Genomic DNA, 19,073 nt, shown 5'->3' on the forward strand with positions numbered 1-19,073 from the left:
AGAAGAATTGGAGTGTTTCACTCGTAATGAAGTATGGTCTCTAGTTGAGAGACCCAAGGATCATCGCATCAACGTCATTGGGACCAAATGGGTATTCAAGAACAAGCAAGATGAGAATGGCATTGTTATACGAAACAAAGCAAGGTTAGTGGCGCAAGGGTTTGCCCAAATAGAAGGTATGGATTTTGAGGATACCTTTGCGCCGGCAGTCTGCCTTGAAGCTATTCGTCTTTTTGCTTGCATTTGCATCTTTCCACAATTTCAAATTATATCAAATGGATGTGAAAAGTGCATTTTTGAATGGTCCCCTAAAAGAAACCGCATATGTGGCTCAACCCCCGGGTTTCGAAGACCCATGCCGACCCAACCACGTGTATTTACTCCATAAGGCACTCTACGGTCTCAAGCAAGCTCCACGTGCTTGGTATGAGTTCCTTAGGGATTTCTTACTACATGATGGGTTTTGCATGGGTACGGTCGATTCCACCCTTTTCACCAAGCGGGTTAAAGGGGGTGGCCTCTTTATATGTCAAATATATGTTGATGATATTATTTTTGGTGGAACTAACCCCAATCATAACAAAGCTTTTGAGCTATTGATGACTAGGAAATTTGAGATGTCCATGATGGGAGAGTTGAAGTTCTTTCTAGGCTTCCAAGTGAGGCAACTTGCAAAAGGCACCTTCATCTCTCAAGAAAAGTATGTGAAGGACATGCTCAAGAAATTCAACATGACCAATGCAAGTCCAATGAAGACACCCATGCCCGTAAAGGGGCAACTTGGTTCATGTGACGGTGAGAAGGATGTGGACATAAAGGTATACCGCTCCATGATAGGATCCTTGCTCTACCTTTGTGCCTCTAGGCCGGATATCATGCTAAGTGTAGGGATGTGTGCTCGTTTTCAATCCGCTCCCAAGGAGAGCCATTTAGTGGCGGTCAAACGGATACTAAGATACCTTGTTCTCACTCCTACTCTCGGGCTATGGTATCCAAAGGGGTCAACCTTTGAACTCATTGGCTATTCGGATTCCGATTGGGCCGGTGATAAGGTTGATCGGAAGTCTACCTCCGGGGCTTGCCAATTTATTGGCCGGTCATTGGTGAGTTGGTCATCCAAGAAACAAAACTCCACCGCCCTATCCACCGCCGAAGCCGAATACATATCCGCTGCATCTTGTTGCACTCAATTGTTATGGATGAAGCAAATCTTGAAAGACTATGGTGTGTCTCTTGGTACGGTGCCTCTTCTTTGTGACAATGAAAGTGCAATAAAGATCGCCAACAACCCGGTTCAACATTGTCGCACCAAACATATTGACATTCGCCATCACTTCCTACGTGATCATGTTGCCAATAAGGATATTGATCTCACTCATGTGGGAACAACCTACCAATTGGCGGATATTTTCACTAAGCCTTTGGATGAAGCCCGCTTTGTTAACTTGAGAGGAGAACTTGGTATTCTTGATCCTAAAAACTTGGATTGATTAACTTCTTGCACTATATTCTTGCATTTATCTTGCTATCTAGCTTAGAGGCATAGCACATATGGGGATAGTCATCTAACCATGTCTTGGTATGATGCATACCTATGTGTGCAACATAAATAGACCCAATGTCATTATATGGACCCAAGCATGTCTCTTCGAGGTCTCATGACATTTGCGCTTTCACATAGGGGGAGTAATTCCCCGCCCCTCATTGAGCCTTCATTACAACTTGATTTGACTATATAAGGCCAAATGATCTTATTGCAAAAACTATTTCAAAATGCTCTTATGATTCTTGATATACTTCGAATCATGCCCATTGTAGCTATTTGTATCTTGTTTGCATTTTCACTCCAATGGGTATGCCTAGAGAACTTTGTGTTTTTCCAATCCCATGTCAATGCTCATCTCATCATCATCTATCTATCTATATGTACATGTCATCATATGAGCACTCACACACATTTACACAAAGAATAGGGGCAAAACGAGGCAAAATGACACATTTTTGGGAAAATTGACTGTGGCCGGTCATCGGTCCGGCCGGGACTGCCTCGTGCGCCGGATCGTCCGGCCATCGTCTTGGCCGATCCGGGCGCCCGACCGGCCGTGCGGGCTGTTATGTTTTGAAGAGGATACCCCTTGGGGATCTTCTTCCTCATTATCCCCCACCTCTCAAACCTCCATGGCCGCCGCCTCCACCATCTCCACCACATCCTAGGCACTTCCCACCACTAGATTCTCCCCAAACCTCACACAACCATAGATCGGGATCTCGCAAGCATCTTCACCAAAGCATTTGGTCCCTCTCAAGCTAGTTTGGGAGATCGTGGGGATTTGGTCCTCAAGCCTTCTTCACGAGTTCCTCTTGCTCACTTGGGCCAAGAGGACAATGTCTTCGGGTAAATCTTTCTCCCTATCCCTCTCCCTCTTGCTTTCCCTCTCCCATTGCCCATTGTTGAGGAAAGTTGAGAAAAGTTAGGGTTAGGGTTAGTAAGTCCTCATGCCACCTAGAGTGTCACACCCCTCCTATGCACATTGTTCACTCCCCTGGTATAATCTATGTTCAAGTTTGTGAGTTTTTGCATGATTTTGTGTCGAAATTCTGGGCAAACATCACAACTCAGCATGACCCGGTCTACAGCCCGGTCAACCGGCTTCTCGACCGGCTGGTCCGGCGCACCGCCCGGTCAACCGGATGGCTAACCGTCGCTCGCCGTTGTCGTCCTGGTCGGACCTGCTCTCTCGCGCCGGCTCGCCCAGCTTTTTCGCATGATCTCGTCGAGACACTTGAATATAGGCTATACTTTTGGCTTCCTCACATATGCTGATGACATGTACACTTACCTCTTTGCTATCCTCTCCCTATTATGCTGATTCACAGGTGATGAATGGACTGATGCGGACCCTGGCCATGTTGCCAAGAGAGGGAGGCGCTCTGGGGTTCCACCACGGCGCTCCACTGGTCGTGCTCCTCAGACTATGGGAGGTGGCAGCTCAACTGGAGGCCGCATCAAGAAATCTGCCAATAAGAGGAAAGATAAAGAGGCAGCACAGATGGTGATGAGGTACGCGCATTTCCATGTTGGTAGTGTGCATATTGGGGCATGGAGAAGACTCAGAGAGTCCAACCCCTATCGCTTTGAGGAACCCACTTACACAGGGGGAGATCAATTTTTCTGGACCAACACACAGCAAGTCATGTGGGATGAATTCTATGACTCCCGCGAGTACATGAAGAAAGGCACCATTGTTATGCCCAAGGCCATCAAGGATGTCATTGGCATGTATGAAGCCACCAAGTTCCGCTTTGTGGTTGCGACCTTGAGGCGGATGGGGTTGTATGATCTTATGTGCTTGACACCTACTGATGGGTGCTATTGTCCAACCTTGGTGAGACAGTTCCACTGCACAGTCTTTTTCCATGATGATGCAGCTCGGACTATGACTTGGATGACTGGCAAACAGAAATACACTTGCAACTACCTTGATTTCTGTGAAGCCTTGGGGTTTGGTGGAGGGCGTACTTCTGGCTTCAAGATATATTCTCACAGAAGTTCAACCGTGGGGACATTGCTGGTTGCTATCCGCCGAACCCACACCTGGACCTCCCACCATCTCCGGGATGTACTACTCCTACCTCTTACTTGCCAAGCTCTTCCGTGAGACTCTCATCGCAAGTCCGGCGATACAAGTGAATGCCGTGCATATCATCCGAACTTGATGTACTACTGTCTCCCCGAGCACCGGCAACCTATTGATGGCTGTGATCTCATCTACCATGAGTTACGGCGCTGTGTTCGCGAGAGGTTGACTCCTAATCTTGCCCAGTACGTTCAGCTGCTCATCAACAAGGTTGTGCCCGCACCTCTCAATACTTTAGGTGAGCGGGTCAGGATGGAAGCGTTCAAAATACCTGCCCAAGGTGATAACCCGGATGTTCCTGAAATGATGCCTTCTGAGCGCCGGTCCAAGGCACGCCATGACCATGCTAGCTCCAGCTCCTCTCGTCGCCCACAGCGTGGTGTCGCACGGTTCTTCTCTCGCTTATGGCAGATGTGCAAAAATACAAATGATGTTGCACATCAAAGTCTCTCTTTGAACCAAGAGACAAGGAGGCGCCAAAATGAGTTCATGGCTGCTAGGAATGTGCCTATCCCTCCTCCTGGCCCTGAGTTGGAGCCTGTCCAAGCACCCGCATCGGGAGATGCCTCCTCTCACTGATGAGATGTTCCAGAACTTTGATCCTTCTCTGTACTTTGGTGGTCCTACTCCTAGATTTGCTCATGCACCTCCTGCTGATGATGATGATGAAGAGGATGATGACGGTGATGAGGATGATGATGAAGAGGATGATGATGATGACGAGGATGACGATGGGGATGGTGATGGCAGCTCTCCACCCGCGGGGCACGAGTTCTATTGATGGGACGCTAGCATCTCTCCTCTTTTCTTCGCCTTTTTGGTGTTCCGATGCCAAAGGGGGAGAAGAGAGTAGAGTCTAGAATAATCACGGGGTTCTTTGATTATCACAAGCCATGGGAGTTGCTTTATTTGGATTTTATATGGCTTGTGCGTATTTGCTTTGATTTCTCAAGAACCATTTGCTACTTTGAATAATTCATGTATGGACGACTATTATGTGTGCTACTCTATGTTAGGATAATCATGCTTTATGGATAATCATGCTTTATGCTTATATATGTTGATATACTTGTCCATACCATGCTTGTTTCCTAAAGATATTGGGGGAGCTTCTCATGTTCCACAAATGGTGCACTTTGCATTCAAACGCAAACTCTCCAAGTGCACACATTATGGGGGAGCTGTCGTAATATCTTATATGGAATCAAGGTTTAGAGCTTATCATAATATCTATGTGTTACTCTAGCTCGGTTTGTCATCGTATACCAAAAAGGGGGAGATTGTAAGGGTATTTTACCCTTATCCATTATTTTGGTATCTATGACACCGTGCTAGAGTATTTGGACTAATACATGCCTACAAGATGACTTTCAGGTATTAGCCAAAGAGGTATGATGGTGTAGCAATGGAACAAAAGGCAACGGGAGACCCCCCCAATTCGACGAAAAATCAGCTAGTTTTTCTGAGCCTGGCCGGTCACAGATCCGGTCGGACCGGCCCTGGAACCGGACAGCCCGGTCACCAACCGGACCCTGAACCGGTGCCATCCGGGCAAGTTCCAGTAAAGAAACGAAGCCATCCGGCGTGCGTCCGGTCACCAGCCCGGTTTCGAACCGGCTGCTCCGGTCCACGGCCCGGTCTGACCGGGCGCCTGACCGAGCGGCCCGGTCAGCAACCGGGTTCTGCGCCTGTGACATCCGGGCGACATCCAGTAAGCCCAGAAGCCTGCCCGGTCAAGTCCCGGTCCCAGCTCCGGTTGGAAACCGGCCGGCCCGGTCTGTGGCCCGATCGGCCGGGCTGTGGACTGCCTGTCCGGCGCCAAATCCGGTTGACCGGGTTTCTCGAAGAATCTGCTGATGTGGCAAGTGACCAACGGCCGTATTTAGAAGAACACTATAAATAGGTCTTCTCCTACCTCTGAACAGTTAGGCACTACACTACAAGCTGTTCTTGAGCTCTCTCTCTCATACTCCATTGCTAGAAACACCAAAAGCCTCAGATCTCCCTCCTCCTCCACCCAAACTCAAATCCCTCCGGGGAATCATTAGAGGAGGACCCGATCTACCGTTCTACCAAGCCAAATCTCATTCCCCCTTGTATTCATTGAGAAGCTTGCTTCCTAGGGTTCCTTGGAAACCCTAGGTAGGCAAGAGGAGTCCGGAAGCATCCGGGCTGTGGATTTGCTCCGGGCAAGATTGTGAAGGTTTGGAGGCTACCTCAAAGTCTACCACAAGTGAGTGAGCTATTCCTTCGTGGGATAGGCTCCGGAGAATAGGGTGAGCCTTCGTGGCGCGGGGAATCCTTCGTGGGACCTCCACTCCTCCAAACGTGACGTACCTTGTTGCAAAGCAAGGGAACACGGGAATACATCCTCGTCTCCGCGTGCTATCGGTTATCTCTAACCGAACTCCTTACTTGTGATTTAACTGCCTGTGAGAGCCTTCGTGCTCGAGTTAGTTGTATCCTCATATAGGTTGCTTCACCTAGTTTGCATTAGGCTCATCTTTATATTCCGCAAAGCCTAATATTGCAAAGAAAGAATTAAAATTTGTAGAAACCTATTCACACCCCCCCCTCTAGGTTTACCATCTCTATACTTTCACTATTACCACCACTAGTAATGATAATGATTCACATGTTGCTACACCTCCTACTATCAATGGTAAAAGAATTGGTGTTGGCAATGTTTCCACTTCTAAAGCAAAGCCTGCAAAACTGCCGGAAACTGCCTGTGATAAAACTGCTGAAATTTTTTCCAACATTGGGGATGATGATCCCATTGCTGTAGATTATAATGGTTTGGATTTTGATGATTGCCACATCTCTGAAGTTATAAAGTTCTTACAAAAACTTGCTAAGAGTCCTAATGCTAGTGCTATAAATTTGGCTTTCACAAAACATATTACAAATGCTCTCATAAAAGCTAGAGAAGAGAAACTAAAACTTGAAACTTCTATTCCTAGGAAGTTAGAAGATGGTTGGGAGCCCATCATTAAGATAAGGGTCAATGATTTTGATTGTAATGCTTTATGTGATCTTGGTGCAAGTATTTCTGTTATGCCTAGGAAAATCTATGATATGCTTGACTTGCCACCATTGAAAAATTATTATTTGGATGTTAATCTTGCTGATAATGCTAAAAAGAAACCTTTGGGGAGGATTGATAATGTTCGTATTATGGTTAACAATAACCTTGTCCCCGTTGATTTTGTTGTCTTGGATATTGAATGCAATGCATCTTGCCCCATTATATTGGGAAGACCTTTTCTTCGAACTGTTGGAGCTATCATTGATATGAAGGAAGGTAATATTAAATATCAATTTCCTCTCAAAAAGGTATGGAACACTTCCCTAGAAAGAGAATGAAGTTACCTTTTGATTCTATTATTAGAACAAATTATAATGTCGATGCTTCATCTCTTGATAATACTTGATTCACACTTTCTGCGCCTAGCTGAAAGGCGTTAAAGAAAAGCGCTTATGGGAGACAACCCATGTTTTTACTACACTACTTTGTTTTATATTTGAGTCTTGGAAGTTGTTTACTACTGTAGCAACCTCTCCTTATCATGTTTTTGTGCCAAGTAAAGTCTCTATGGTAAAGTTGATGCTATATTTGGATTGCTGCACAGAAACAGCATTGCTGTCTGTCACGAATTCGCGCAGAAGTCTCTGTAAAAAAATTAAAAAAAATCTGCAAATTTACGTGCGTGATCCTCAGATATGTACGCAACTTTCATTAGTTTTGAGTTTTTCCGTTTGAGCAAGTTAAGTGCCCCTTCCAGGTTCGTCTTTACGGACTGTTCTGTTTTTGACAGATTCTGCCTTTTATTTCGCATTGCCTCTTTTGCTATGTTGGATGAATTTCTTTGATCCATTAATGTCCAGTAGCTTTGTGCAATGTCCAGAAGTGTTAAGAATGATTGTGTCACCTCTGAACATGTGAATTTTTGATTGTGCACTAACCCTCTAATGAGTTTGCTTGAAGTTTGGTGTGAAGGAAGTTTTCAAGGGTCAAGAGAGAAGTATGATATACTATGATCAAGAGGAGTGAAAGCTCTAAGCTTGGGGATGCCCCGGTGGTTCACCCCTGCATATTTTAAGAAGACTCAAGCGTTTAAGCTTGGGGATGCGGGCATCCCCTTCTTCATCGACAACATCATCAGGTTCCTCCCCTGAAACTATATTTTTATTCAGTCACATCTTATGTACTTTGCTTGGAGCGTCTGTTTGTTTTTGTTTTTGTTTTTGTTTGAATAAAATGGATCCTAGCATTCACTGTGTGGGAGAGAGACACGCTCCGCTGTTGCATATGGACAAATATGTCCTTAGGCTTTACTCATAGTATTCATGGCGAAGGTTGAATCTTCTTCGTTAAATTGTTATATGGTTGGAATCGGGAAATGCTACATGTAGTAATTCTAAAATGTCTTGGATAATTTGATACTTGGAAATTGTTGTGCTCATGTTTAAGCTCTTGCATCATATACTTTGCACCCATTAATGAAGAAATACATAGAGCTTGCTAAAATTTGGTTTGCATATTTGGTCTCTCTAAAGTCTAGATAATTTCTAGTATTGAGTTTTGAACAACAAGGAAGACGGTGTAGAGTCTTATAATGTTTACAATATGTCTTTTATGTGAGTTTTGCTGCACCGGTTCATCCTTGTGTTTGTTTCAAATAAACCTTGCTAGCCTAAACCTTGTATCGAGAGGGAATACTTCTCATGCATCCAAAATCCTTGAGCCAACCACTATGCCATTTGTGTCCATCATACCTACCTACTACATGGTATTTCTCCGCCATTCTAAAGTAAATTGCTTGAGTGCTACCTTTAAAATTCCATCATTCGCCTTTGCAATATATAGCTCATGGGACAAAATAGCCTTAAAAACTATTGTGGTATTGAATATGTACTTATGCACTTTATCTCTTATTAAGTTGCTTGTTGTGCGATAACCATGTTTTCTGGGGACGCCATCAACTCTTTGTTGAATATCATGTGAGTTGCTATGCATGTTCGTCTTGTCTGAAGTAAGGGCGGTTTTCACAATCAAATGGTTTGAGTATGCATACTGTTAGAGAAGAACATTGGGCCGCTAACTAAAGCCATGAATCATGGTGGAAGTTTCAGTTTGGATATAAAACCTCAATCTCTTATGAGAATATTAACTGTTGTTGAATGCTTAAGCATTAAAAGAGGAGTCCATTATCTGTTGTCTATGTTGTCCCTAAGATGGGTGTCTAAGTTGAAGAATGATCAAAAGCGAGAAATCCAATGCGAACTTTCTCCTTAGACCCTTGTACAGGCGGCATAGAGGTACCCCTTTGTGACACTTGGTTGAAACATATGTTATGCAATGATGATCAGTGTTAACCCAAGATAATTAGGACAAGGTGCGGGCACTATTAGTACACTATGCATGAGGCTTGCAACTTGTAAGATATAATTTACATGATACATATGCTTTATTACTACCGTTGACAAAATTGTTTCATGTTTTCAAAATAAAAGCTCTAGCACAAATATAGCAATCGATGCTTTCCTCTTTGAAGGACCTTTCTTTTACTTTTATGTTGAGTCAGTTCACCTATCTCTCTCCACCTCAAGAAGCAAACACTTGTGCGAACTGTGCATTGATTCCTACATACTTGCATATTGCACTTGTTATATTACTCTATGTTGACAATTATCCATGAGATATACATGTTACAAGTTGAAAGCAACCGCTGAAACTTAATCTTCCTTTGTGTTGCTTCAATACCTTTACTTTGATTTATTGCTTTATGAGTTAACTCTTATGCAAGACTTATTGATGCTTGTCTTGAAGTACTATTCATGAAAAGTCTTTGCTTTATGATTCATTTGTTTACTCATGTCATTACCATTGTTTTGATCGCTGCATTCATTACATATGCTTACAATAGTATGATCAAGGTTATGATGGCATGTCACTCCAGAAATTATCTTTGTTATCGTTTACCTGCTCGGGACAGGAACTAAGCTTGGGGATGCTGATACGTCTCCGACGTATCGATAATTTCTTATGTTCCATGCCACATTATTGATGATATCTACATGTTTTATACACATTATATGTCGTATTTATGCATTTTCCAGCACTAACCTATTAACAGGATGCCGAAGAGCCAGTTGCTGTTTTCTTCTGTTTTTGGTTTCAGAAATCCTACAAAGGAAATATTCTCGGAATTGGACGAAATCAACGCCCAGGGGCCTTTTTTTCCACGAAGCTTCCAGAAGACCGAAGAGGAAACGAAGTGGGGCCACGAGGCGACGACATGCTAGGGCGGCGCGGCCCAGGTGCTGGCCACGCGGCCCAGGTGCTGGCCGCGCGGCCCTGTTGTGTCGCCACCTCGTGACGCCCTCTGACCTACCCTTTCGCCTACTTAAAGCCTCCGTCGCGAAACCCCCAGTACTGAGAGCCACGATACGGAAAACCTTACTGAGACGCCGCCGCCGCCAATCCCATCTCGGGGGATTCAGGAGATCGCCTCCGGCACCTGCCGAGAGGGGAATCATCTCCCGGAGGACTCTTCACCGCCATGGTCGCCTCCGGAGTGATGAGTGAGTAGTTCACCCCTGGACTATGGGTCCATAGCAGTAGCTAGATGGTCGTCTTCTCCTTATGTGCTTCATTGTTGGATCTTGTGAGCTGCCTAACATGAACAAGATCATCTATCTGTAATTCTATACGTTGTGTTTGTTGGGATCCGATGGATAGAGAATACTATGTTATGGTGATTATCAATCTATTACCTATGTGTTGTTTATGATCTTGCATGCTCTCCGTTATTAGTAGAGGCTCTGGCCAAGTTTTTGCTCTTAACTCCAAGAGGGAGTATTTATGCTCGATAGTGGGTTCATGCCTGTTATCACCAGAATTTGACCGAGTTAGAGGTGGGCCACGATTGAGATAGACTTGAAGATATACATGAAAGGAAGAACAAGAATTGGCCTTATACACGAAGTTGGGCTGAATTGCCCATGTATCTGTAATTTAGTAGATCGCATCTTAGATTAAAAATTAGAGATTTACTCGTGCACGGTTAGGTGCACGTCCGAATTAGAAAGTCCGCTGGACTATAAATATGTATCTAGGGTTTATGGAATAAACAACAACACAACGTTCACCCCAAAACAAACCAATCTCGGCGTATCGCCAACTCCTTCGTCTCGAGGGTTTCAATCAGGTAAGCGACATGCTGCCTAGATCGCATCTTGCGATCTAGGCAGCACAAGCTCCACGTTGTTCATGCGTTGCCCGTACTGAAGCGTCTTTGATGGCGGGCAACGTAGTTATCATAGATGTGTTAGGGTTAGCATAGTTCTCCGTATAACATGCTTACGTAGTGCGACCCTTGCATGTCTAGCCGCCCTCACACCTATCTCAGGTGTGGGGGCGGCACCCTGCTTGTTCATTATCTAGTAGATCTGATCCGTTACGATTGCTCCTTGCTCTGCAAGGATTAGTTTAATATCTGCAATAGTTAGGCCTTACAAAGGGGGGGAGGATCCAGCGGCACGTAGGGTGGCGTTCGCAAGTCCTAAACAGGATGTTCCAAGGATCAACGTCATGTTGGTTTTTAGGCCTTGTTTAGGATCGGCTTATGAGCACCGTGCGTGGCCGCGAGGCCCAACCTGGAGTAGGATGATCCGATTATGCGGTGAAAACCCTAAATCGTCGTAGATCTCATTAGCTATATCTTGATCAAGCAGGATCACCGAGTATTCGTGCACCCCGTACGAATCATGGGTGGATCGGCTCTTTGAGCCGATTCACAGGATAACCTGAGAGCCGATCGAGGCTCGGATTTAATGTTTACGTGTATGCCATGCAGGAACTAAGCGAGGCATCCCCATCACCTTCCTGACCAGGTATAGGTCAGGTGGCACGCCCTTGCACTTCGCATCGCCGCGTGTGACCAGAAGAGCATTGCGGGCCGTCGCTCGGAGGGGTCTCAGCCACCGCAGCTCTAGGCTCTTCCCGGCTCTACACTGTGTTGACAGGCCGCTGCCCGCCGGTGGGTTTTGGCAGTCAACACATTCTGGCACGCCCGGTGGGACAATCGTCTACATCAACCACATCGCCATCTACATCTGAGATGGCGGCGGACGGCACGCCAGTCACCTACGAGGAGTTACCTGTCGAGCTCAAGAAGAAATACGACGAGATCAAGGTCACCCTCGAAGCCGACCTCATCGGCTCTTTTCAGAGAACCCGTACCCATGGCATCAGATGGAAGGGATTCTCACCACAAGGTGCACTCGATGGGATAGATCTCTCTGCCCCGTCGGAGGAACGCACCAGGGGCCTACGGCAGGAGATCAACTACTTGGTGGCTCACTCGCTACACCGCCACTCGAAAACTTGGTCAACGTGTTGGAGCGTCTCGCTCTGCGCGTGATCCAGGAGATCATGAGCCACCGGTACTCGCCGTCGGGACCAGCTCTCGGGACGCATCAAGGAGAGTTGCCACTCCGATCCCGTCCACCGCTGCTATATGCGTTGGCAGCACCAGTGAAGTGCCGGCTACACCGGCATTCGTCGTCTACAAGATCGGTGGTGACCCTAGTGACTACCGAGTTCTTGGCTGAGGCGCCTAAGGAGATCCCTCAAGGATACGCGTGCACGTATGTGCCGGATTGTGGCAACTGGCCACTCTCAAACCAGGCCACAACGTCGGGGACTGCAGCGCAAACAGAGGAACGTCGCCAACAGAGCTTGAGAAGCGTACGTGGCTAACTAAGTACGCCACCCCGACGAAACTCCCGAGCCCAGCTCTGCAGCTTGGCTCAGAGCTGGAAAAGCAAACATGGCTGGCTAAGTACGCCACCCCGGCGAATCTTCGTAGTGCATCTCCTGCAGCCGGACAATGGATCAGATTAGTACCATATCGAGAGACCAGTTCGGCATGGTGCCGAAAGAAGGGCAATCGGCTATTCCAAGCCGTACCACCGACGAGTACGAGATGATCCCGCTGCCACCTAAATATCGGCTCCCCGACTTCTCCAAATTCAGTGGATCGGATGGCTCCAGCTCCATCGAGCACATCGGCCGATATTTGGCGCAACTAGGACCGGCTTCGGTGTCGGATCAGCTACGCGTGAGGCTCTTTTCACGGTCCCTCACAGGATCGGCTTTTGGATGGTATACCTCTTTGCCAAAGAACTCCATCCAGTCTTGGAAGCAATTGGAAGAACAGTTCCATATGCAATACCATTCGGAAGCTTCCGAGTCTAGCATTGCCGATCTAGCACAACTACGTCGAAGCGCGGAGAAACGGTGACAGAGTACATCCAGCGCTTCAGAATCTTAGGAACCGATGTTATTCGGTTCGTATAACCGAAAAGGAAGCGATCGAGTTGGCGTAGCTGGCCTTGCAACACAGCTCAAGGACATGGCCTCCCAAGCAGATTATCCCTCGCCGGCGCACATGGTTCGAAACTATCGGCATATGAACAGCGCCACCTGCACTGTACCAAGACAAGTTCAAGCGTGCGATAGTCATGGTCGATACGAGAGGAAGGTGAAGTGCTGCGGGGAGACCAAGAAGTAGCAAGTGGCTGAGTGGACTCGGGGAGGAACCCCGTGTCCTGCAAATGGGTAAAGCCACCGGGGCCGCCCGGGGATTTGATTTTGACGTGACCAAGACTGAACAAATCTTCGACCTCCTGCTCAAGGAGAAACAGCTTGACGATTCCTGAAGGTCTCAAGTTCCCCACGGCGCAAGAGCTAAACGGAAAGCCGTCTTGCAAATTCCACAACTCGCTTTCCCATGCCACCAACGACTGCAGGGTGTGGCGTCAGCACATCCAAGCGGCGATAGAGAAGGGGCGTTTAATTTTCAACCAGTACGCCATGAAGGTAGACACCCAGCCCTTCCCCGCCGTTAACATGGTAGAAGTCATCTACCCTGAGGGTTGCCAGCCAGGTCCCACGTTCAGCATCAACATGGTAGGACTTGGGAACCACTCTGGCAAAGATGGAGATGAGGGCAGCTGCTCTCATAGCAAGGACACAGAGGAGGCCGCTCCACGCGATCGGCTCCATCATGATGGCAAGCGCTACGTCACAGAGGGGGAAGTGAAGAATATAAGATATCAACGACCTCTCTCTGATCACCTCCTCAACAAATATGTGAGTCAGTATGACCAACGCCGACGGTCCAACTATGATGATGAAGGAGATCGTCTGGCTAGAGAAGCCAGAAGACATCGTCGGCAGGATCGTGATGGGGAGGAGCACGAGCGCCGTGCCACAGACAATTCAAGGGAGCAAGATGACAACGCCAGACACTGGGACTGCCCTTTCTTCAGGCACTGCTGGGATTCAGGAATGAGCCGATTGCCCACAATCGGCAATTGCCCAGAATGCAACAAGAAGAAGAAGGAGGCAGCCAACGTGTCTGTGTTTGAGCGCTTAGGGCCTCTCCCACCACCAAGCAAACGCGCTGAGTCACTTCGTTGGGCAGATCTTGAGGATTCCGAAGACGAGGGACTAGAAGAAGAAGAAGACAGGTACCACCGTCCAAGGTGGTGCCCTGACGGACTCAGCCGTTCACAAAAACGCAGGGTTCAGCGGTTGCGCGGCCTGGAGGAAGCCGAAAGGTTATACCTGCATACGCTAAGGAAGGCACGGCCTGATCTGGCTGCAAAGATTCAGCGAGCCCTGGATGAGGAGGGTCGTCCACGGAAAATGGAGTGGCGCCCCAAGCAAAGGAGAGCCGATGATGAAACATCGGCTGGCACGAACATGGTGTTCATCCTCCCTTCAGAGTTTAGTGCTCCAGGGTTAGATGAGACATCCGTGGCACAACTTGACTGCGGCCCACGGCCGGTTATCTTTGAGAAGCCACGAGATAAGAGCTACAGGCATCTGAAGGCCCTATATTTGCGAGGATATATCGATGGGAGGCCTGTAAACAAGATGCTGGTGGACACCGGAGCGGTAGTTAACATCATGCCGTACTCTATGCTACGTCGGCTGGGTCGCTCTAGCTCGGATCTAATCAAGACCAACGTGACATTGAGCGATTTCAACGGCCAAGCGTCTGAGGCACAAGGAGTTCTGAACGTGGATCTGACCGTAGGAAGGAAAACTATCCCTACAACGTTCTTCATCGTCGATAGCACGAGCAGTTATGCTGTGCTGCTGGGAAGAGATTGGATCCACGCCAATTGCTGTATTCCTTCCACGATGCACCAATGCATAATACAGTGGGATGGAGATGAGGTAGAAGTCGTCCAGGCCGATGATTCAGCTGAAGTTTCAACGGCTGGCATGAACGCATGGGAAGCAGCAGGCCAAGAACCCCTCTCAGGCATCAACTTAGACGACTGCAAACGCATCGATGTGACAAAGGGAAGGGTTAAGCTGGTGTTATCCACTGGCCTGACCATGTAGTTGAAGCGAAGCGACGTGCAACTTGGCGAGGCTGATCCTTGTGATCGGCCCCCAAAGATCTATGAAGGGATATTACAGAGCCTTCAGTCAGCGCTCCAATCATTATGGAGGCCGATCTCAGCAATCGGCCAAAATTATCCTCACCACATGTTCTGCTTGTGTTCGCCCTTGACCCTATTAGGAGCCGACGTGCGAACTACAGAGCCGATATCTGCCATTCTTTAACAGATTCGGCTCGGGGGGCACCTAAACATGGGAACAGATGCAGGGGTACATGTGTGCAATGAAATACTGGGGGCCGATAGGAGAAAATCGGCCAGTAAAAAAAAAAAATTTTTACAGCCGATGCAAGGGCATCGACTTTAGAATTGAGAAGCAGCCGATGCGCAACCATCGACTTTAGTGGAATTACGCAATGTTTATCGAGTCTCCACCAAATCCAGGCCAGCGGTGGTGCCTTCTGATTGCCTCGAGGGAATAAAATAATGGAAATTTCTTCAGCTGCTTCGAGGAAGATTATCGGCTGTCTAAGGAAGAAAGAGGATCGGTTTTGGCGCATTCTCTCTGACATTCTCGCCTCGAGTGAGGCTCGGGGGGCAGCAGGCTCGAGTAAGGCTCGGGGGGCAGCAGGCCTGGTCGATACTTTGTTTAAAGAGCCGATGGGAATACCATCGGCTGATCCTTCATTACAACCTTCTTCACAATGATGAGTACTGAAGAGGATTATTGGGTTTGGTTGGAAAAGTTCAAAGGTTTTCCTGAAGATCCTGCATTTTCCACCAGATTTAGAAAATCATCAGTTGAAGAAGGGAAGGGCGAATTGCAAAGGACCGGTGCGGCGCTATCGGCTCATTACGCATTGGCAAAAGGGACGAATCGGCGAAGTCAGTAGAAGAGGGAATCGGCTCAATTAAACTCAGAAGAAATCGGCAAAATCAAATTGGGGAAAAGTTCTTCATTGATTAGATGAGATTTCTTACATAAAGAGCTAATTGCTCTCAAAAGGGAAATGCTAGGGGATACATTGCCCCATCTACTACTACTGGCCCTATTCTAGAGGTCCTATCTACGGGCCATCACTGCCCTTGTCGTCGCCGTCGTCGCCGCTGTCGGCGCTGCTTCCGGCGGGCTCGTCATCGCTCCAGTGGCCGCCGATCGGGCCCTCATTGTCCTCATCTTCTTCGTCAGCGTCATCGTCGCTGTCGAAATCGCTGAGGTTGCCCGGCCAAGGGCAGAACCGCTTGGCCGGTGGCTCGTCGGAGGAGGTGTCATCCTCCTCCTCTTCCTGCTCCTCCTCCTCCCCGGAAGAGGTGAAGTCGCAGGAGAAGCTGTCGTCGTCGCTCTCCTCCTCCGTTTCCCCAACGGCGAGGAAGCGGAGGTCGCTCTCCCCGTCCGTCGAGGACTGGTCGTCCTCGGACCAGATGGAGAAGTCGTGGTCTGACTCCTCCCCGGCCGCAATGGCGCGGCGGATGTTCGCCGCGTGGACCTCTGCCGGGTTGTACTCCGGCGTCGGCTCACGGGATGTGGAGGACTGGCTGGAAGGATCCGATGGAGCAGAGGAGGAAGAAGACATGGTGGCAGGAGGGCTTTTGGACTGCTAGTGCGAAGGAGATGCAGAGGAGAACTGTTCATGGCGGTTAAATAAAGGGGATATAGTGAAAATTCAATGCCACAGCAGTTTCCGAGGAAGTGGTGCCTAAAGAGAAAAAAAGAACTGCCAGATCACGCGGAGAAGTTGAGAAGGCAGGGCATCATGATGAAAGATACTGCAACGGTTCTGCCACGACATGAACCGACGAAGGAAAACAGAGTGATTTTGGAATTACCAATTCCAAAACCAGGGGGGCATGTGTTATCACCAGAATTTGACCGAGTTAGAGGTGGGCCACGATTGAGATAGACTTGAAGATATACATGAAAGGAAGAACAAGAATTGGCCTTATACACGAAGTTGGGCTGAATTGCCCATGTATCTGTAATTTAGTAGATCGCATCTTAGATTAAAAATTAGAGATTTACTCGTGCACGGTTAGGTGCACGTCCGAATTAGAAAGTCCGCTGGACTATAAATATGTATCTAGGGTTTATGGAATAAACAACAACACAACGTTCACCCCAAAACAAACCAATCTCGGCGCATCGCCAACTCCTTCGTCTCGAGGGTTTCAATCAGGTAAGCGACATGCTGCCTAGATCGCATCTTGCGATCTAGGCAGCACAAGCTCCACGTTGTTCATGCGTTGCCCGTACTGAAGCGTCTTTGATGGCGGGCAACGTAGTTATCATAGATGTGTTAGGGTTAGCATAGTTCTCCGTATAACATGCTTACGTAGTGCGACCCTTGCATGTCTAGCCGCCCTCACACCTATCTCAGGTGTGGGGGCGGCACCCTGCTTGTTCATTATCTAGTAGATCTGATCCGTTACGATTGCTCCTTGCTCTGCAAGGATTAGTTTAATATCTGCAATAGTTAGGCCTTACAAAGGGGGGAGGATCCAGCGGCACGTAGGGTGGCGTTCGCAAGTCCTAAACAGGATGTTCCAAGGATCAACGTCATGTTGGTTTTTAGGCCTTGTTTAGGATCGGCTTATGAGCACCGTGCGTGGCCGCGAGGCCCAACCTGGAGTAGGATGATCCGATTATGCGGTGAAAACCCTAAATCGTCGTAGATCTCATTAGCTATATCTTGATCAAGCAGGATCACCGAGTATTCGTGCACCCCGTACGAATCATGGGTGGATCGGCTCTTTGAGCCGATTCACAGGATAACCTGAGAGCCGATCGAGGCTCGGATTTAATGTTTACGTGTATGCCATGCAGGAACTAAGCGAGGCATCCCCATCACCTTCCTGACCAGGTATAGGTCAGGTGGCACGCCCTTGCACTTCGCATCGCCGCGTGTGACCAGAAGAGCATTGCGGGCCGTCGCTCGGAGGGGTCTCAGCCAGCCGCAGCTCTAGGCTCTTCCCGGCTCTACACTGTGTTGACAGGCCGCTGCCCGCCGGTGGGTTTTGGCAGTCAACAATGCCTCCATTAAATCTGGGACAGTGACAGAAAGTTCTAAGGTTGTGGATGTGCTGTTGCCACTAGGGATAAAACATTGATGCTATGTCCAAGGATGTAGTTGTTGATTACATTACGCACCATACTTAATGCAATTGTCTGTTGTTTGCAACTTAATACTGGAAGGGGTTCGGATGATAACCTGAAGGTGGACTTTTTAGGCATAGATGCATGCTGGATAGAGGTCTATGTACTTTGTCGTAATGCCCAATTAAATCTCACAATACTTATCATATCATGTATGTGCATTGTCATGCCCTCTTTATTTGTCAATTGCCCGACTGTAATTTGTTCACCCAACATGCTATTTATCTTATGGGAGAGACACCTCTAGTGAACTGTGGACCCCGGTCCATTCTTTTACATCGAATACAATCTACTGCAATACTTGTTCTTTACTATTTTCTGCAAACAATCATCATCCACACTATACATCTAATCCTTTGTTACAGCAAGCCGGTGAGATTGACAACCTCACTGTTTCGTTGGGGCAAAGTACTTTGGTTGTGTTGTGCAGGTTCCACGTTGGCGCCGGAATCCCTGGTGTTGCGCCGCACTACATCTCGCCGCCATCAACCTTCAACGTGCTTCTTGGCTCCCCCTGGTTCGATAAACCTTGGTTTCTTTCTGAGGGAAAACTTGCTACTGTCTGCATCACACCTTCCTCTTGGGGTTCCCAACGGACGTGTGTCAACTGCACGCATCAGTCATACTCGTCATCCGATGAATCGTATGATGAACTCTACAAACATACATATGAAATTACTTAACTACAACTGACTATCATAGCTAATTGGCGAGTAAAAATCACATGCTAATAGAGGCCGGCCGGCGGAGGTGCATACCTTGCGAGCAAATCGGCGAGCACCATGGTCGCGCCATGTTGTTAGCAAGCTCGAAGATGACGACGACGACATGGCGATGGCGGCGCGGAGGAGAACGCG

This window comes from Lolium perenne, chromosome 7, assembly GCF_019359855.2.
Source record: "Lolium perenne isolate Kyuss_39 chromosome 7, Kyuss_2.0, whole genome shotgun sequence".
In the NCBI taxonomy this organism is placed as follows: Eukaryota; Viridiplantae; Streptophyta; class Magnoliopsida; order Poales; family Poaceae; genus Lolium; species Lolium perenne.